Here is a 22,335-nt window from a genome sequence, read left to right as displayed (position 1 = left end):
TCACCGTGTTCGCCAGGATGGTCTCGATCTCCTGACCTCATGATCCGCCCGTCTCGGCCTCCCAAAGTGCTGGGATTACAGGCTTGAGCCACCGCGCCCGGCCCGGCTAATTTTTCATGTTTTTAGTAGAGACGGGGTTTCACCGTGTTAGCCAGGATGGTCTCAATCTCCTGACCTTGTGATCCGCCCGCCTCGGCTTCCCAAAGTACTGGGATTACAGGCGTGAGCCACCGCGCCCGGCCGGTAATGAGTCTTTTAAAACATTTCTCCTGATCATAGATTCTAGGTTTCAAGCTTAACAGTGAGATTATGCAGAAATAGGCAGTAAGAAAATGACTTTCAGGTGGGAGAAACGTGGAAAATGAACAAGATATTTGGTGACATCCCAGACTCTGTAAAGAAAGCCTGGTGAAAATAATAAGGAAATGCAACTACTAGGTTTTGTGAGTGCAAGTATAGTCCCTGCACACAATCTTCCCATTAGGACGGCTAGCAGGAGGCAGTGTGGTGTGGCTAATAGCAAGAGCTGTGGCTTTAGACTTTTTGGGTTCCATTACTGGGCTGGGCATTTACTAACTCTGTACCTTAGGTAAGTTCCTTAAGTTCTCTGCCATGGTTTCTATATCTGTGAAATCAGTTTCATAACAATAATCAATTTTTCGCTGCTTGTTGTGAGGCTTAAGAATTAATTTGTGCAAAACACTAAGACTATTGCCTGGCAAGTAGTAAGATGCCCAATTAATGTTGGATGTTACTATGTCCATTGAGGAAAGCCCCTGGAGGCCTTCTGACATACAGGCAGATGATAGTGGCATGAACTATTCTGACAGGGACATCAGGCCTTCCTTTTATCTTCCCTTCATGTCAGGAGGTGCCTATGAGAATCATGCAGCAACCATTTCTTATTGCCCTTGAGTTTATGGGTCAACTGGTTGGTTCTTCTGGTCTCCACTGAGCTTGCCCATGAATATGTGGTGAGCTACAAGGCAGCTAGGTTGTTCTGCTTCTAGAGGTTGGCTAGCTATTCACTGGGACATTTCTATTCTCTTCCATGTAGCCTCTCATCCTCCAGCAGGCTAGTCTAGCTACAGTTTGTTCACTTGGTAGCCTCAGGGTTTCAAAAAGGAGATTGAAACTATGCAAGACCTTTTGAAGCCTAGACTTAGAACTGGCATGAAATGTCTTTTGCTGCATTCTTTTGGGCAAAGCCAGTCAAAAGCCAGCACAGATTCAAGGGGTGGGGAAATACCACCTCTCAATGGGAGGAGCTTAAGAGTCATCTTACAAAAGAGAACGCGTAAAGGGAAGGGAATAACTGCAGCCATCTTCCAAACAATCGTCTACACTACACAATTTAATAATTTCTTGTTCAACATTTCTGGCATGTGGTCATGTACCTGGAACATCTTCAAAAATGGGTAGGTCACTGTTTTACTAGGCAGCTCTCACCGTGGGAATGTTTTCCCTTATTATCCCTTTGTAGAGACACAGACTCACAGAATCTGAATCACAGAATTGAAGGTCATTCAGGCAGTGGACTCTTTGAAGCCAGGTTCCTGTACAGGAAGCCACAGGAAGTCTGCAATTTCCACTGATTTGTCCCAGTTATACCTTTTGGAGCAAAACAAAACATGTATTTGTTACTCGTTTGTTTTTAAGAGCTTCTAATCAAGGCCAACATGGGCATTACATAACAGATACATGCTCCATTCCAGCCACTGTTTATTCATGGTCCTTTATTTATTCATGTGCTCAATATATATTAAGCAGTTTCCATGGGTCAGGAATGCATCTTAAGGTAAGTAAGGTGTGGGGCTTCAAGTCACTTAGATGTGGATTTAAGCCTCATTTTACTATCTGCCAACTGTGTGAGACTGGGGAAAGTTATTTAATTTCTCTAATTCTCAGTGTCCTCACCTAAAAAATGAGTATGATTATCCCTACCTCACAGGGAGATTGCGATAGTTAAATAAAATAACAAATATAAAGTGTCTGGCCTATACTGGAGACTCAGTTAATGGTAGCTATTAATCATTATTATTAAGGGATAATAATATTCTGGATATGTTTTCTGTGATCTCACCATCTTCTGTTGTGGTCTCAAAATATTCTTCATGTCTTGACAATGCTTCCTTTTTTGTTTTTCAGACAGAGTCTCTCTCTGTTGCCTAGGGCTGGAGTGCAGTGGTGCCATCTTGGCTCACTACAACCTCCACTTCTCAGGTTTAATCGATTCTTTTGCCTCAGCCTCCTGAGTATCTGGGACTACAGGTGCCCGCCACAATGCCTGGCTAATTTTTAAATTTTTAGTAGAGATAGAGTTTTGCCATGTTGGCCAGGCTGGTCTCAAACTCCTGACCTCAGGAGATCCACCCCCTTCGGCCTTCCAAAGTGCTGGGATTTCAGTGAGCCACTGTGCCTGGCCAATTTTCATATTTTCAGTAGAGACGTGGTTTTGCCATGTTGACCAGGCTGGTCTTAAACTCCTGACCTCGGCTGATCCACCTATCTCAGCCTGCCAGAGTACTGGAATTAAAGGCTTGAGCCACTGTGCCCAACGAACAACACTTTCTTCTTTAGAATGAGTATTGTTCTGCATATACACTAGAGTATAGCATAGTGGTTTGAGGAAATGGCCTTTGCAGTCAGACTTATCTGTATTTGAATCCTGGCTCAGTCATTTACTAACTCTGTTATTTAAACCCTCAAACCTCAGTGTATAAGTCTGTAAAACAAGACGAAGAATTCAAAGCTTTGGTATGAGAATTATAAGAAAGAAGGTATATATAACCCTTAGCTTGGTGCCTGACACCTAGTGCGTCCCTGCACTGCCCACTCTCCACTAAGTGGAAGCTGTGCATTTTATTCAATGCGTTTTTGTTATGAGCAGCACGGTGCCCTGGAAAGAATCAGAAGAAAATGGGTCAATTCACTCCAGCTCTTGGAGTCTTCAGCTCAATGTGTAAGGAAGGGGACCAGTTCTGTGGTCCCCAGGTATCTGATAGCCCAGCAATTGCTTCTTCCAGATTGTTCCTTTACTTCCTTTATCAGAAATAGAATTATGTAGGAGTGTTGTAGTGTAGAAAGTGCATGAAAATGGAAATTCACAGCCCTTCCAGATGAAATAATCCCATAATTGTGAGCATCTTGGCTACCTAGGAATGTGCCAGGCCACCCTGGCTTTGATGATCAAGTATGACTGTCTGGAAGGTCAAAGTTGGAAAGAAATTGCCCTCTTTGTCTAGGCATTATGCCAGGAGTTAAACAGAATGGTGTTAAACAGAATACAGGGCATCACAGCAGCTGTAACTGAAAGGGCAGGCAACTAGATAGTCTGTTTTGAAAAGCACTAATGACCACGGGCTAATTTCCTTTCGCTGGCTACATATTGTTCGGAGGTAGAAAGGAAGATTGGAGCAAATTATTCACTTCCATATTCTAGTGCCTTACAATATTTTTTAAAAATCTGAGTCTTGGCAAATGATTTCCTTAAAGATAACTCCCCCAGACATGATGAGTAGATTTAATATGAGAAGAGGATTGCAGAACAATTGTGGGACTTGTGACTTTTTTAATGTAAAGAGCTCCCACTAGTGTTAATAGAGGATCCACAGGAAAAATTCAGTGCAGTACACAACATTGCCTGACTTTGGTGAAAAGCCTGATGTGCCATCACATATTATGAATAGCAGCCCACTGCAGCTGCATGCAGCTCATCTTGTTATTGTTGGGTTTGGTTCCATTTAGGACTCAGCATTGTTTTATGTTTATTCTTCTTTTTCCAAAGGCTCCCTGTAAGTTATCTAAGAAAAATACTATGTCCAAGATGTAGTTGAGCAATGAAATTTTTTTTGTTGTTTTTTGCCCCATGAGAAAATAATTTCACTCCCAGATGTGTCTCATTAGAACCGTTTCTGACTTAAACAAAGGTGCTTCTTTAACACAGTTGCAAGAGTGGTTCTGTCTTGTGCAATTCCTGTCATTTCAATTAGAATATTGTTCTTTAAGAAGCTGACAATATATAGGCTGTATCAACATTATTTGTCTAAGAGAGAGATCTCTAGATGCTCATCTATTCTCTTAAACCACTGAAAGAACAAAAGAGATTGTGGGAGAGATGTCTAGGTTTGGCACAAAATATGACATTTCTTAATAAATTAAGCCTCTGAAATGTATTAGAACTATTATAAAATACTTGTAAATATATATAACTCTTTTTTATCTTTAAGCATATGACAAGGAAAAGTCAACATAAACATACAGTGCTATGTGTTCTGATTAAAGTCTTAGCATGTCAGAATGGTGTCAGAAAAATCACCCCGGGAACAAAAGAGCAAAGAGCAAGAAAACTTATATCATGGTGTCAGATCCAACAAACATTATTTTGACATAATCATGAGCTTCCATAACATATGATAATTAAGTCAGTCTTCCATAATAGTATGAAACTTCCATAATGTATGACAATTAAGTCAAGGAAAAATGATTCGTACTATAAGAAGAATAAGAAGACATTGAAATTACCAGCTAGACAAAAAGATAATAACACAGAAAAGAGGGAGAAAGAAAATATTTAGCAAGTACATTCACAAAATTATAGCTAAAAGGAACATTAGAAGACAAACTCTTACTCTGTTCACCATGATCAAAGTTTTGAAAGTATTTCTTTTAAGTGATAATTATAATGAACATTTATTGGGCACTTACCATGAGTCAGGTCTTTGCAGAATAGTTGCATCATCTTGTTTAGTTGTTCCAATAACTCTTTCATCCTAAGAGGTATTATTATTATTGTCACTTTTCCAGATGGCCGCCAGAAATTGAGGAACTTGCCCAAGGCTACGCAGCTTGTGAGTGACAGAGCCAGGGTGAGAGCCATGTCTGTCTGAGCATTATGATCTTCTGCCAATCATTTGCCTGCCTACTCCTAGCTCCAATCTCATACTTCCATTATCTGCTTTGCATCATAGATGCTAACTCTATGCTGTCCAGTATGGAAACCGCTAGCCACATGTGGCTCTTTAAATTAAACAAATTTAAAATTTAGTTCCTAGTCATCTCAGACACATTTCAAGGGCTCAATAGTCCCCATGTAACTAGGGGCTATTGTATCAGACAACACATTATAGAACATTTCCATCACAGCAGAAAATTCTGCTTCATGTCAGGAGGTGCTTATGAGAATCCTGAATTCTAGACCCTGTAAACAACATTTTCTTTCAATAAACTCTCAGTGCCAATGGAAAGCACTGATGGGAGGTGGGAGAAACCACTGTTCTTCCTCTAACAACCTCTGATGGCTACAGACTGTGGTGTCCTTTGGCAATTTTGAGCAGCACTAGCTGTGGGCTACAGTTGCTGGTAAGCAGTATGTAGCAGTGGTGGCAGCTGCAGGCCCTGGTCATGTGTTAGTGGCTCTGGCAGCAATAGCAAGCCTCAGCAGTAATAGAGATGAATGCCTGACGGGACTGGTAACAGCAATTTCTTCCTTTCTTTTGCTCCAGCCTTAGGGTGGTAGCAGATTCCTGCAGTTGCTAATTTCTCAGTTATCTCATAGTCTCATTTTTACTCCTTCAGCGCTTCCAGCACTTTCTTCTATTAACTCCCCCATTTGAAATACCTAGAGTGTTTCTTACTAGACTCCAACTCTGAGTCTAAATTCTTAACCAGTAAGTTATGATTGAAAGAAAATGAAAAGAGTTAAGATTTAACAAATGTAGAGTGACTATTATCTAGACCAAAGCTGGAGTGAGTATTAGCTAGAATGAAAGCCTAAACAATCAAAATACTTTGAGAAGCAGAGCTAAAACTATTTTTTCTATGGTAAACATTTATTACTTACATAAAATTTTTTTTTAATTTAGAAGTTATAGATCTTCCCTTGATCTTTAATCTTACCCTAAATTTTTATTGACAAACCTAAAATCAGATTTATTAGGAATACTGAAATAATCAATTAGATTAATTCCATGATTAATCAGCTGATTTTAGTCTCAAAAAAATTACAGCTTACACCTACTGTACTTAACATATTCAAACTTAATACTACTCATTAATGGTTCAAGAGGTTGAAGATACAGAGGATGGGAAGATCCTAGAATGTAAATTCTCCTATTATTTCTAATAATCCATAATATATAATATAGAAATCTATAGTATCTATGAGTTTCTATAGAATCTATAGTTTCTATGAATCTAACTGCTTAAGAGAACTTTCCACAAAGGAGATATTTGATTGTTGACTTCCTGCTTATTCATGCTCCTCCCACCAACTGTTGATCAGGGAGAGAAATAGCAAAAGAGGATGAGATGGGACTTCCAAAATGATGGCTCAGGAGTTACATGGATCTTCTCACCAGCAAAACAGTGATATAACTGATGAAAACTATTTTTAAAAAATCAAAGTATCTGGAAATTGTCTGAAGGGAATATGACAATGAAGAAACATTCATTCAAGAAAGTCTACTAAATTTTGTTAAGAACAGTGGCAGTTTGTGGCATTTGAGCTGCAACCAGCTACATTACTCTTTCCTCTGCCTCCAACTCTGTGTTACAAATGTTCTACTCCAAGTGTTTGCAGCCAAGAAGACAGCGGCTCTTTCTCTCTCAGTCTGGGGTCATGGTTCACCATGAAAGGGCAGGCCACTAGAAATTCTCACCCCTAACCCTCAGTACCATGTTGCAGAATCTCTGTAATTCTGCAGACAAATTATTTTAGTGTATGTAATATATGTAATTAAAAAGAGTTGTATTTAATGTATGTAATTCTGCAGAAGAAAGGTAATTTTGGACAGCCATGGCTGAGAGAACTGGGTCTCTATTCTGCCTTCCAGTCACTATTGATAAGTGAAAGCTCTATCTCAGGCATTGCAGACAAAGAATACTCGGACCACAACTCATCCCTATCCCAACTCATAAAATAAAGGGTCCATACCAGAAGGAACAAGTCCAAAAGATCACAGGCTGCTAACCCTGCCCACATGTCCACTTATAGGGTGGGGGTGCCACATTAGATAAAGCATGTCTCTATCTTCAGCTTCATTGCAGTTGTATAGGATTTTTACCCAGAAGGAAAGGCAGATCGTAAGGACAAAGAGCTCTGCCAGAGGAACTGATTTTATTTGGAAAAGAGAATAGAGAAAAGCCTTGTTGAAAACAGTGAAGATCTTTGCGGAGAACAGTTAAGAGGAAGCTGATAGCTCTGCCACAAATAAAGTGGCAGAAAAACCAAGAGACAGCAAAGAGATAACTAAGAAGAGCTCTTCTGGGATAACACAGGAAAGTTGTGTACCTGTGCTAGGTTGCACCCACTCAGGGCAATCAGAGCAAGGCATGCACAGACTTGAAAACATTCCCCAACCTGCACACAGACTCATCAACACAAGTGACTTAAATATAACCCCATGAGCAAGTACTGACTACACAATATTCTACTTTACCACCAGGATGACTCCTAGGAAGTCAGGCTTAAAAATAATCATAGTCATCCCTGGCTCTCTGGAATACTGTGTGCATGCCCAAAGCTTTGTCCTCCTAGGAATGATCAGAGAGGGAATCTTCAAGCTAGTTGTCACTGGATAAATGTAGGACAGAAACAAATAAAAACAAACTCCATGAATTGTGACAATAGTTTACAAATCACACATACATCCAGTATTAAAGTACAAATCTAACTAGCTAAGAGAACTGAAGCACAACCTTTGACCAGTAAGTTGCTTATGCCAATCCAAGGACAATCTGTAGGTATCCAGGTTAAAAGATAAAATCAAGGGGGAAAAAATCTGAGCAGAGACATTAGAGGCTGCACACTGCAGGGGAAAGAGATGTCATGCATTAGTTCAGCTTAATCACCTAACAAATAAGCAAATGACAAGGAAAACAACACTCTCCTGGGGTGGGGTGAGAGGGAATCAGTATCCAGAGTTATTACATTATTTAAAATGTTCAGTTTTCAAAAAAATTACGAGACATGCTAAGAACCAGGAAAATGTTACCCATACATAGGAAAAGAATTAGTAGAAATAGAAACTAACTTCAAAAGGACCCAGATGATAAACTAAGCAGACAGAGACTTTAAGAAAGCAATTACAAATATGTTAAAAGAGCTAAAGAAAACCATACTTAAAGAATTAAAAGAAGGTGTGATGACAATGTCTTATAAAATAGAGAATATCAATAAAAGTACAGATATTATTTAAAATAACCAAGTGGAAATTTGGAGTTGAAAATTGTGATAACTGAAATCAAAAATTCACTAGAACGGTTCAACAGTAGATTTGAGCTTGTAGAAGAAACATCGAACTTGAAGACAGATCTTCTGAGATAATTCAGTTTGAAAAACAGACAGAATAAAGAATAAAGAACAAGGAACAAAGTCTCAGAAAAATGTGAGACACTATTAAGGACGCCCACATATACATTAGTGTGAGTCACCAAATTAGAGGAGAAAAAGGACAGAAAACATTTTTGAAGAAACAATGCCTGAAAATGTCCCAAATTTGATAGAAAACATATACCTCTAAGAAGGTCAATGAATTCCAAGTAAGATAAACACACTCACTTTTCACTTTTAAAATGTGGAAAGACCAAAAGAAAATCTTGCAAATAGCATGACAAAAATAACTCATCACATACAAGGAAATCCTAAGATTAACAGCCAGCTTTTCACCACAACAGTGAAGGCCAGAAGGCAATGGGATGACATATTAAAATGCTGAAAATAAAAAAAGTCTGTCAACTAATAATCTTATATCAAGGAAAACTATTATTCAAAAATGAGGATAAAATAAAGACATTCCCAGATAAACAAAAACTGAGATAATTTGTTGTTAGTGTATACACTTTACAAGAAATAATTATTCAGCTGTAAGCAGGTGAAACAAGGTGGTAACTCAAAGCCATATTAAAAAAAGAAAAGGTGACCAGTAAAGGTAATTATGCCTGCAATTACAAAAGATAGTATAATTTCACATTTCTCCTCCTCTTTTTCCTTGACTCACATAAAAAGAAATTACATAAAACAGTATGTATGTAACTGTAGTTTAAGGACTATAATATAATATAATCTATTTGGCAATTACAGCACATAGAAGGCAGATGTAAACAAAGCTGCATTGAAGTAAGGAAATGGTACCAGAGTAACTCAAATCCACAGGAAAAAATAAAGAGAACCAGACAGGGCAATAGGAAACTTAAGGTGACAAACTCTATAAAGAGATGCCTGCTTTCCATTCTTCTCTTACCTTCTTTAAAAGATACAAAGTTAAATTAGTAATAATTATGTCCAGTTATCATTGAGTTTGTAATATATATAGACATAATATTTATAACAGTAATTGCCCAAAAAAGGTGGAAAAGGATTAGAATTATATCTGAGTAAAGTTTCGTATTTAATTAGAATCAAGTCAGTACAAGTTTAAAGTAGGTTCTGATAAGATGTATATTGTAGGCCCTGAAGCAACTGAGAACACAACTTTCAAAAGTAACTTTAAAATATCATTCAGAGGCCGAGGGGGGCAGATCACAAGGTCAGGAGTTCAAGACCAGCCTGACCAAGATGGTGAAACCCCATCTCTACTAAAAATACAAAAATTAGCCAGGCGTGATGGTGAGTACGTGTAATCCCAGCTACTCACGAGGCTGAGGCGGGAGAATCACGTGAACCCAGGAGGCAGAGGTTGCAGTGAGCCAAGATCATGTCACTGCACTCCAGCCTGGGTGACAGAGTGAGACTCCGTCTCAAAAAAAAAAGAAATTAATGAAATTAAAATGCAAATGTATTCAACAATCCAACCCAAAGGCAAAAAGCAGAACTTGGTCTAGTGAATACAAAACAAAATTCAGCTGTATTCTATCTACAGGAGACATATTAGATTCAAAGATACAAATAGCTGAAAGTATAAGGATAAAAAAAATACATAAAAACAACAACCATAAAAAACCTGGAATGGCTATACTAATAGATAAAACTGACTTCAAAACAAAAAGCATTACTAGAGACAAAGGGAGACATTATGTAATGATAAAAGGGTCAATCTATTAAGAAGATACAACAATTACTAACATATATACACCTAACAACAGAATGCCAAAATACATGAAGCAAAAACTGGCAAAATTGAAGTATGAAATAGAATTTTGGGAGGCCAAAGTGGGTGGATCACTTGAGGTCAGGAGTTCTAAACCAGCCTGGCCAACATGGCAAAAGCCCATCTCTACTAAAAATGCAAAAAATTAACCAGCCATGGTGGCAGGCACCTGTAATCCCAGCTACTCTGGAGGCTGAGGATGGAGAATCACTTGAACTTGGGAGGCAGAGGTTTCAGTGAGCTGAGATTACTCCACTGCACTCCAGCCTTGGCAACAGAGCAAGACTCTGTCTCAAAAAAACAAACAAACAAAAAAAAAGCATGAAATAGACAATTCAACAATAATAGTTGAGGCCAGATGCTGTAGCTAATACCTGTAAGCCTACCACTCTGGGAGGCTGAAGTGGAAGGATCATTCGAAGCCAGGGTTTCAGGACTAGCCTGGACAACATAGCAAGACTCTGTCTCTACATAAAGCAATAAAACTGGGCATGGTGGTGTGCATTTATACTTCCAGCTACTTGGGAGGCTGAGGCAGGAGGATCGCTTGGGCCGAGGAGTTCAAGACTACAGTGAACTATAATGGTCACTGCACTACAGCCTGGGCAACACAGTGAGATCCTGTCTCAAAACAACAATAACGACAATAAAACCTCCCCCTGATTTCCTAATAATAGTTGGAGATTTCAATACTCCGGTTTCAATAATGGATAGAAAAATGAGGCAGAAGATCAATAAGGAGATGAAAGAGTTGAATAGGGCCATAAACCAACCTGACCTAACAGAGATCTATAGGACACACGCCATCAACATTTTGCTCAAGAATACACATTTGCAGCAGAATACACATTTTGCTCAAGTGAACATGGAACATTTTATAGAATAGACTATATTGTAGGCCACAAAACAAACCTCAATAAATTTAAGGAGAATGAAATAATACCAAGTATCTTTTCCAATCGTAGTGGAATTAGATTAGAAATCAATAACAGATATGTGGGAAACTCACAAATATGTAAAAATTAAACATGTTATTAACCATGGTTTGAAGAAAAAAATCACATGGAAAAATCAGAAAATATTCAAGATGAATGAAAACAAAATATAACATATGAAAACTTATGGTATACACCTCATGGAAAACCTGATCCTAAAATTCATATGTAAATAAAAGATATCTAGAATAGCCAAAACAATAATGACAAGAAAAGGACAAATTTGGAGTACTCACACTCCCGATTCCAAAACTTACCACAAACTTCAAGTAATCAAGATTGTGTGTTATAGGCTTAAGGATAGACATATAGGTCAATGGAACAGAATGGAGAGTCCAGAAATAAACTCATACATCCCTGGTTAGTTTAGTTTTGACATCAATAGGGGAAAGAATAGTCTTTTCTGCAAAGGATATCCACATGCAGAAGAATGGATTTAGACCTTTATTCACACCATATGCAAAAATTAACTCAAAATGCATCAAAGACCTAAATGTAAGAGCTAAAGCTATAAAACTCTTAGAAGAAAGCATAGGAGTAAATCTTTATGAACTTGGGTTAGGCAGTGGTTTCTTAGATATAGCACCTAATGCACAAAAAGCCAAAGAAAAATAAATAAATTGGACTACAGAAAAATTAAAGCCTTTTGTGCTTCAAAGAAACTATGAAGACAATGAAAAACAACTGACAGAATGGGAGAAATCTGGAAATCGTGTCTAATAAGGGTATTGTATCAAGAACATATGGAAAACTTTTACAACTCAACAATAAAATAAATAACCTGGTAAAAAATGAGGAAAGTACTTGAATAGTAATTTCTCCCAAGAAGATATATAAATGGCCAATAAACACATAAAAAGATACTCAACATCATTGGGAAAATGGAAATAAAAACTACAACGAGATTCCACTTCACACATGCTAGTATAGTTACGAGAAAAAAAAAGAAAGACAGTAACAAATGTTGGTGAGGAAGTGGAGAAAATGTGTATATTAGCCTGCTCTCATATTGCTATAAAGAACTACCTGAGACAAGGTAATTTATAAAGAAAAGAGGTTTAGTTGGCTCATGGTTTCACAGATTGTACAGGACGTGTAGCTGGAGAGGCCTCAGGAAACTTACAATCACGGCAGAAGGTGAAGGGAAAACAGACATGTCCTACATGGCTGGAGCAGGAGGAAGAGAGTGAAGGAGGAGGAGCTAGATAGTTTTAAACAACCAGATCTCATGAGATCTCACTCACTATCATGAGAACAGCAAAGAGGAACTCTGCCCCAATGATCCAATCATCTCCCACCAGGCCCCTCCTCCAACACTGGAGATTACAATTTGACTTGCGATTTGGAGAGCTAAATCATATCTTTCTGCCCCCAGCCCCTCCCAAATCTCATGTTTTTCTCACATTTCAGAACACAATCATGACTTCTCAACAGTCCCCCAGAGTCTTAACTCATTCCAGCATTAACTCAAAAGCCCAAGTCCAGAGTCTCATCTGAGACAAGGCAAGTCCCTTCTGCCTATGAGCCTGTAAAATCAAAACAAGTCAGCTACTTCCAAGATACAATGGGGGTACAGACATTGGGAAAATGCTCCCATTCCAAAAGGCAGAAAAATAGTCTAAAACAAAGGGGCTACCAGGCCCATGCAAGTTGAAATCCAGTAGGGCAGCCGTTAAATCTCAAAGCTCCAAAATCATCTCCTTTGACTTCATGTCTCACATCCAGGCCACACCGATGCAAGGGGTAGGCTCCCAAGGCCTCAGGCACCACCCCTGTGCTACTGTGGGGTACAGTCCCCAGGGCTGCTTTCATGACTGGTGTTGAGTGTCTGTGGCTTTTCCAGACACACAATGCAGGTTGTCAGTGGATCTACCATTCTGGGCTTTGGAGGATTGTGGCCTTCTCCTCACAGCTCCATTAGGCAGTGCCCCAGTGGGGACTCTGTGTGGGAACTCCAACCCCACATTTCCCCTCCACACTTCCCTAGAAGAGGTTATCCATGAGGGCTCTACCCCCACAGCAGACTTCTGCCTGGACATCTAGGTGTTTCCATATATCTTCTGAAATCCAGGTGAAGGCTCCCAAGCCTCAACTCGTGCCCTCTGCACACCTGCAGGCTTAATACCACATGGAAGCCCTTGATACCACAAGGTTTATGTCTTACATCCTCTGGAGCAGTGGCCTGAGATGTATCTGGAGCCCTTTAAGCCAAGGCTGGAGCTGAAGTGTCTGGGACACAGGGAGAAATGTCCTGAGGTTGCACAGGGAAGCAGGGCCCCAGGCGTGTCTTCTGAAACTACTCTTCCCTCCCAGGCCTCTGGGCCTGTATGGGAGGGAGGCTGCTGTGAAAGTCTGAAATGCCTTCTAGTTCTTTTCCCCATTACCTTGGCTGTTAACATTTGGCTCCTCTTTACTTATACAGATTTCTGCAGCTGGATTGAATTCCTCCCCAGAAAACGAATTTTTCTTTTCCATCACATGGTCAGGCTGCAAATTTTGTAAATTTTATGCTTGGCTTCCCTTTAAAATACAAGTAGATCATGTCTTTGCTCATGCATACGACCACATTAAAAGCAGCCAGGTCACTTTTTGAATGGTTTGTTGCTTAAAAATTTCTTCTGCCATATACCCTAACTCATCACTCTCAAGTTCAAAGTTCCAAAGATCCTTAGAGCACAGGAACAATGCCACCAGTCTCTTTGCTAAAGCATAGCAAAGGTGACCTTTGCTCCACTTCCCAGTAAGTTCCTCATCTCCATCTGATACGACTTCAGCCTGGACTTCATTGTCCATTTCACTGTCAGCATTTTGGTCACAACAATTTAACAAGTCTCTATGAAGTTCCAAACTTTCCTTCATCTTCCTTTCTTCTTCTGACCCCTCCAAACTGTTTCAACCTCTGCCTGTTACCGAGATCCAAAATTGCTTTTGCATCTTCAGGTATCCGCATAGCAATGACTCACTTCTCTGTTGCCAATTTTCTACATTAGTCCGTTCTTACATTGCTAAAAAGTCGTTCTTGAAATGGGATAATTTATAGAGGTTTAATAGGCTCACGGTTCCACAGGTTGTACAGGTAGCATGGCTGGGGAGGCCTCAGGAAACTTAGAATCACGGCAGAAGGTGAAGGGGAAGCAGACATGTCCCACATGCTTAGAGGAAGGGGAAGAGAGCAAAGCAGGGAGGTGCTACACACTTTTAAACAACAAGATTCTGTGAGAACTCACTATCATGAGAACAGCACAGGGGAAATCCCCCCACCATGATTCAATCACCTCCCACCAGGCCCCTCCTCCAACACTGGAGCACAATTCAACATGAGATTTGGGTGGGAACACAGAGCCAAACTATATCATTGGAACGCTGATTTTTGCTGGTAGGAATGTGAAATGTAGCCATTGCTTTCTATAACAATTTGGCAATTCTTTAAAAAATTAAACTTAAGGTTATCAAATGACCCAGAAATTTTACTCTAAGGTATATATCCAAGAGAAATAAAAACCTATGTCTACACAAAAAGTTGTACTCAAATGTTCAGAGTAGCATTATTCAGAACAGCCAAAAAAAAAGTAGGAACAACCCAAATTTTCATCAACTGATGAATGGATGAATAACATGTAGAATACTCACACAATGGAATACTATTTGGCCATAAAAAGGCATGAAGTTCTAATACATGCTGCAACATAGATGGGCCTTGAAAACATTAGGCTAGGTGAAAGGAGCCAAAAGACCACATTTTATATGTGGCCATTTATATAAAATGTTCAGAATAAGAAAATGTATAATGACAGAAAATATATTAGCATTTGTGTGGGGCTAGAGAGGGCCTAACGGGGGAATGGAGATTACTGCTGATGGACGCTGGGTTTCCTTCAGGGGAGATAAAAATGTTCTAAAATTAGATTGTGATGATGGTTTTGTTTCTACTAAAACAATTAAATGGGTGAATTGTATGGTACGTGAATTATATTTTAGTAAAGCTGTTTTAACAAAAGTAAGAGATTGTGAGAAAGTTGGATATAGGACACCGTATCACAGGTTCAAGGAATGTTTATTAGATCTCTAGTAGTTAGAGAGTAAAAATCCCTTATCCACACTAAGTGAACACATATATCTCTTTGTCCCTGGAGTTTCTGAGTATTGTGTTCTTTGTCACAATTACTGGAATAGAACCAGTGCTGCTGTCAATTGGGAAGTGATGAATGTTACGGCATGAAACCAACACAGATGGTGTTGGGCAATGTAGCTCCATGGGGATTTGAGAGTTCTCCTAATATGGGCATATTTTTCTTGAATTTCTGCTGACATCTGACCTCTAAATAGCAGAGGTGTTGGGAAAGGCTCAGGAAATGGTCCTGACTCAGTTGATAGTTTCTATAGACTCCTTGCAAATAGGGCTATGTTGAAGTTAGAAGTCAAACCTAATGAAAGTAATCTTAACCACAGTACTGAAAAGACCTCCTTTCCTAGAAAATAATAGCATTTTAAGAAGCCTAGGGACAATTCTAGGCCAATAAAAATAACAACAACAATAATTACCACCACCACTGCTATGTACTAAGTCCATGTATTGGACATTGTGTTACATGCTTTAATATGATTAAGTATCTAGTAGGTATTGAGTTCTTATCATGTGCCCAGCTCTGTGCTAAATGCTCTTTGTTGATTCTTAAGACAACCTTCTGAAATAAACAATTATTATGTTCATTTTATTTATTAGGAAACTGAGGCTAAAGAGTTTAGTATTCTGCCAAGGCCAGCTAATAGTTACAGAGCATGGTTCCAAACTCAGAGCTGTCGGAAGCTTAAGCCCATGTGATGAACCATGAATGTGATTTTACCTAATTTAAGCCTTGCAGCAACTCTGCCAAATAAGTAGGATTATCCTTATTGGAAAGGATGATTGCTTATTCCTATTACTCCACCTGTCTCCAGGCAGAGAAGCTTTCATTAGTACAATACACCCAGTAACTTTCTATTCCCTGCAGGAAGAGTTTGGAAGAAAGATCTTTATAAGCACGGTTGATCCATTTATCTCCTATTTCTCTCCCATTTCTGTCTTTGTCTCTGTCAAATCTGCCCACCAGCAGCTACTGTGCCTTTACTCCTGCCTCTCCATGTCTCAAGGAAGGAATGAAGAGGTCTCTGCTGTCCATTTGAGCCAGTGACTGGGTGAATATGCCTGCCCAATTCTAGCATGCAGTATTAGGAAGCCCACTCTTGCTGTGCACCTAAGCCCAGGTTTTCCAGTATCAGCTCTTTTATTAATAAAGTTGGCGTTGTAGTTTCCAGCTACCTGACCTCTTTGGCTATCTCATGATTGGTTTTGAACTTGAATGGGAAATATGGATGCCATTTACAGGGCCTAGTATAGTCCCAAAATCCATTTTATGTATGAGGTAGCCTTGGCTTCAGAGGGTTTATGTGACTTGTTTATTTTTCATAGAAGAGTACTGCTGAGCCTTATATAAGAGACACAGTTATTATTGAGGATCTCATAGTGGTTTGAACTCAAACAAGTATAACCCTTTCTATCCTCAATGCCTGAGTGGTCTATTACTGCTCTTCTACCAATCTCTAGTGCTCCTTTAAAGGTAGCTAGGGCTGGTCCAGTATCACTTCCTTGAGCAAGGGAACGCATCTCTTGCTTTTGGAGATTCATTTACCATCCATTGTTAGTTCATGTACCTATGATGTTCAGTACACATATAAGAAACTATCATCTTCCTCAAAACCACACTGTCATCCTCTAAAGTTATCAGTGGGTGGGAAATTGACACTGAAAGGCAGCTGATGTTAGAGCCCTATCTCCTGTCCTCTGAGATCTTCCTTTTCCTTAGGAATCTCACATTCATCACAGCTGTCACCACCACAATGCCCCCAGGGAACTCTGACTCTCTTTTCTCACATGCATGGATTCTCCTTTTAACTTCCCATAGCTCAGCTAAGACTTTCTTGACACTCAGGGACTCCAAAAGGGAATTGCTGTAGAATAATTGGCCCCTAGATATAACTATTCCCAAGAGCTCTCTTACAGGCTGTCTCTACCAGGCCAGAATTTGGGGCAGGTAAGATTTTCAGCATCCCTAAAATCACACTAAGAAGATAAACATGGAAACAGCTTGGAACTGGCCTACCCATAGTGAGGTGGTACTGACCACCTGAGGTGGAAGCTGAGGTGGAAGACAGCTTAAATGATTTGGAGAAAAATGGAATACATTAATCTCAGAAAACTCTACCACTGTAGAAAGAGAGCTAATATGGAGACAACCACAGGCAGTCTAAGATACGCTGAACTACTACAGACAATAATTCAGCATGAAGGAGTGCTGGCAAGTATGGTGTCAGAGCAAGCTGATGGAGGGTCCTTCATTTCCAAGCTGTGAGTACAGCAGGCTATCAGGCTTAGTTCATAAGAACATCTCCAGAAAGACAATCTCTATAAAAACTGCTTCAATAGAAAGAATGCAAGATGTAACTGCTTCATAATAGGACTGATATTTTAAAAAACAAATGAACGTAATAGAAGACTAGATGGATGTGCTTCTCAAAGTCATCTCTGTGGGAGGCTTCATCCTCACTCTAGATTTGTTGCCTGTAGTAGCTATTATTGATTACCCGCTCATAGCCTATCCATACTTATTCATCGTTCCTTTATATACCAGTGGCATCCTATTGGAACCACCTGTGACTTTCTTAGGGCTTTCTCTTGGCCAAGCATTGGAAGGCCAGCAGTATTGAAAAGTTAATAGTGTTGGAAGCACTGGCCCTCAACTGATGACAAAGAAAAAATATAAGATAAATTCCCCAGCTTCTTTGCCCCTTGAATGGGTCAAGTCTGTGGTGTGTTCTACCCGTTTTCCAGAGGTCCCATGATTTTAAACCCTAGCTGCTCAAGACAATTTCCTGATCATTGATGTACTCTCTGTTGGCTAATTTTTAGATAGTATGGAATATGCTCAAAATATGATACCCAAAGAAAAAATCAAATGCCAAAATTGTATACACCAAATGAGTTCAATTATGTATAAGTGTGGATGTACACACATCAAAAGAAATATGGAACGAAAGATATTAAATGTTTATAGTGGTTATTTCTGGGTGTTGAAATTTTAAGTGATTTTCCTTTTCTTCTTCATAATTGTCTCTATTTTTCAGTTTTTTCAATATACCCTGTATTTCTTTTAAAATCAGAACAAACCATCATAAGTTATTTTAAAATGCTTATAAAGCTGATGAATATTTTGTCTTTGTTTCATCTTACCATAGTCTGAGGCAGTGTTCTCAAATGCGGTCTCTAGACCAGCAACATCAACATTACCTGGGAACTTGTTAGAAATGCGAATTCTCAGATGGTGCCTAGGACCTTCTGAATGAGAAACTCTCGGGGTTGGGGGTGAAGGGGACAGCACTCGGCATTTTAAGAAGCTCTCCAGGTGATTTTCATGCACACTAAAGTTTGTGAACCACTGGTCTAAAGATAACTTTTATTACACATACCTGTAAGTCCCCACTAAAGCTCCCTAGGTGGGGTCCCAAAAATTTCAGTCATGTAAAATGCAGGATTGCATTTGTGTGGGGTTGGCAAACTGATTGGGATGAGCCTGCTGAGTAAGATGAAAGCTCATCACAGTAGTCTTATGTCTGAATTCATTGTAGGGCAAATTATGTTGGGGTTTCATCATAAATATATTGGTCTGCAGAGTTTATATATTCTACATTGAAATCTATGGTGCATTTAATAGGCAGAAGGCTAGACTAATTTAAATCTAATCTGATGATCATGGTGACTGCTTGACACCTGTGACGTTTCACAGGCTTGGAGAAAGTTTTGTTTTCTTTATACCTTTATTTTCTACTTGCCTGGTGGTTTCGTTTCCTTAGTTTGATTTTTCTTCAGTAATAGTTCCCTCTTTCCCCCAATTATGCAAAGATAGTGAATTTCAGTATTTTGTGGAAAAAACTACTATCCCCTGGATTTGAGAGGCCCCTCCTCAGTTTCCCCCATGGAGCTTTTGTTTTCCAGTGTGTTACATTAGTTGTTTGTGAATCCATCTTCTCCCCCACCAAATGGAGGCCCTAGGTGCCATGTGAGCAGGGACAGTGACTTATACCTCCTGGCATGCTTGGTTCTTAGCACAGGGCCTGGCAGAGACAGCAACAGCTCAAAACATATTGGTGAATGAGTGAATTTTGATGCTGTAATTCAAGACACACATTCATTTATTCAGCATTAAAATGTTTTACATAGCAAATATTAATACAAGAAATGCATGCCAAGAACTTTACCTACATTAATTTTAATATGTGAAGAATAGGATTATGTGTACTTAAAATACAATGTGCTGTGCTATTTATCATTTTGTTCATCTTCACCTCATCAATTTTTCAGAAACTTCCAGCAGATGGCACCAATAAATACTGTCATGGGACTGCATTAGAAATTGGTTAATATTTTTCCACATGAGCTTAAAAATTAAAATGAATAAAAGTTTCATAGTTCAATTCATAATAATAACTGGCATTTATTTGACATCTTCCCATTAACAAAGTGCTTTTAAATTGTCTTGATTCTGTTTCAAATTCTGTCAACATATTAAGAATGTTTGATTATGTACTTTAGACTTTTGTTGATATGTCATTCAGTCATAGTTGCTGAACAATTTATAATCATTAATGACAGTGCTATTATTTCATATTTGTAACACACCAATCTTTTAAAGACCAATTTTTTCTATGGAAAATGTGGGCAAGATCCTACACGTGAGAACTGAACAGTAACTCAGACCACTAATAATGTAGTGAACTGCTTCTCTAGCTCATTAAACAGGAATGATTCCTCTCATTTGTGTGGCGTACTGTGGATGCAAAGCACTTACACAGACACAACATCCTTTGATCCTTGCAGTAGCCCTATGATGTGGGCCAAACAAGTGTTATTTTGTGGACAAAGAGAAAGTGGTTGTTCTTCTGTCTTTCTTTTCCATTCCTCATCCCTCCCTGCTGGGCCCCATTACTGCCCTTCCCAACTTGGTTAACTCAGGCTTAATATCTCATAAATTTTAGCGAAAATCCAGTGACGCATGAATGGCAATTAATATTAGTTTCACTTAGCAAATTACAAGGAAATGCTTGGAAAGGTTAAAACTCATTTCTAAGGACACAGAGTTATCTGATAATTGGAGATAGGAATGTTTCTTTCTGCTCCCCTCCGGGCTAAACAGAGTCATGAGCCTGAAAAAACTGGTGTTTCATTCTTTGCCCATTCTCTGGGGACTAAAAATCCACTCACATGAGGGAGTTAGAGACTTCATATGGCAATTACCCTTAAGGCAATTGATATATGTTTTAAAAGAGAACTCTGGGACAGCAACATCTAATATAAAGGAATGAATTGGTAATGGAGCAACCTCAGAAGTCTTGAATAATATATGGTATATTTCTAGATAAGTCACAAGTGAAAATAGCTGAAGGTGTGTTAAGACACAACTAACTCCCAATTTCATATAATTTTTATTGAGATTTAATTCACATACCATAAAATTTTACCCTTTTAAAGCTTACAGTTTAGTTGCGTTTAGTATATTCAGACTGTTGTGTAAACATCACCACTATCAAATTCCAGAACATTTTTATCACCCTCAAAAGAAATCTTATGGCTGGGTGTGGTGGCTCAGGCCTGTAATCCCAGCACTTTGGGAGGCTGAGGCAGGCAGATCACGAGGTCAGGATATGGAGACCATCCTGGCCAACATGATGAAACCCCATCTCTACTAAAAATACAAAAATTAGCTGGGCATGGTGGCACATGCCTGTAATCCCAGTTACTCAGGAGGCTGAGGCAGAAGAATCACTTGAACCAGGGAGTCGAGGATGCAGTGAGCTGAGATCATGCCACTGCACACTCCAGCCTGGAGACAGAGTGAGAGTCCATCTAAAAAAATTAAAAAAAAAAAAAAAATCTTATTGTTAGTCACTTCCCTTTTTCTCCTCCCCACAACTCCCAGAAATCACTAATCTATTCTCTCTACTCTATGTTCTAAACAATCTGTATAAATGGAATCACACAATAAGTGATTTTTTTGTGTGAAAAAGTGTAGCGTAGTGTTTTCAAGGTTCATCCATGTCTGTTAGGTCTGGTTGGTTTATAATGTTGTTCAAGTGTTCAGTTTTCTTGTTGATTTTTTGTCTGTTCTGTTATTAAAAGTGAGATATTGAAGTCTCCAACTATTATTGTTGAATTATTTTCATTTCCTTTCCAGTCTGTCAGTTTTGCCTCATGTTGTTAGGTGCATATGTATGTATACTGTTATATCTTTTTGCTGGATTGAGTCTCTTACCATCATATTTTACAGTCTATTTTGTCTAATATTAGTATAGCCACTTCATCTCTCTTTTGGTTACTGTTTACATGGTATATTTTCCCCATATTTTAACTTTCAGCCTATTTGTGTCTTTTAATCTAAAGGAGTCTCTTGTACCTAGCATAAAGTTGGATCATGTTTTGTTTTTGTTTTTGATTTTTTTTTTTACAAAATGTAGTTCTGTCTTTTAATTAAAATGTTCAATTTATTTACATTCAATGTAATTACTGTTAAGGTAAGATTTATGTCAGTCATTTTTCTATTTGTTTTCTATTCATCTTTTATGTTTTATTCCTTCATTCATCCATTATTGCCTTTTTTGTGATAAATATTTTCTGGTGTATAATCTTAATTCCCATGTTATTTCTTTTACTATACATATTTTTAGTTATATTCATAGTAGTTGTCCTGGGAATTATAATTAATATTTTTTTAAGTCAATTAAATATAAAAAATTTTAAAAACAGTGTCTTGCTATGTTGCTCAGGCTGGTCTCAAACTCCTGTCCTCAAGCAATCCTCTCACCTCAGCCTCCTGAGCAGCTGGTTTACAGCTACTTGGGAGGTTAACACTTCCAGCCACAATTAATATCTTGATTTATAACAATCTAGTTAGGATTAGTACCAACTTAATTTCAGTAGTATACACACATCTTATCCTATATAGTTCTGTCCCACCACTTCTTGTCCTATTGTTGTCATACAGATTACATCTCTGCCCAACAACACAGATTTACATTAGTACTTTATATAGTTGCATTTTAAATCAGATAGGAAGAAAAAAAGAGTTACAAACAAAAGATTTATATTACCTTTGTATCAGCCAATGTAGTTACTTTTGCCAGCACCCTTTTATTTTTTTTTTCCAGAGACAGGGTACTGCCCT

The 22,335-nt window shown here is 38.7% G+C and overlaps 1 long non-coding RNA gene across 2 annotated transcripts in view; it reads left to right on the top strand.

Moving 5' to 3' along the window:
- LOC103881229 overlaps nt 1-17,871 on the top strand; it is a 32,782-nt gene extending 14,911 nt beyond the window's left edge. Inside the window, exons 2-3 of one of the 2 annotated variants that reach the window (XR_001898948.3) lie at nt 4,807-4,868; nt 16,177-17,871. This is a non-coding gene — a long non-coding RNA (uncharacterized LOC103881229). Of the gene's footprint in view, nt 1-4,806; nt 4,869-16,173 lie in introns of both variants that reach the window. The other variant, XR_001898947.3, reaches the window with a different exon arrangement.
- Nucleotides 17,872-22,335: the final 4,464 nt, after the last annotated feature.

This window comes from Papio anubis, chromosome 8 (genome assembly GCF_008728515.1).
Source record: "Papio anubis isolate 15944 chromosome 8, Panubis1.0, whole genome shotgun sequence".
NCBI classification, from domain to species: domain Eukaryota; kingdom Metazoa; phylum Chordata; class Mammalia; order Primates; family Cercopithecidae; genus Papio; species Papio anubis.
The sequence above is the reverse complement of the archived record's forward strand: the minus strand, read 5'-3'. Positions and strand labels throughout refer to the sequence as shown.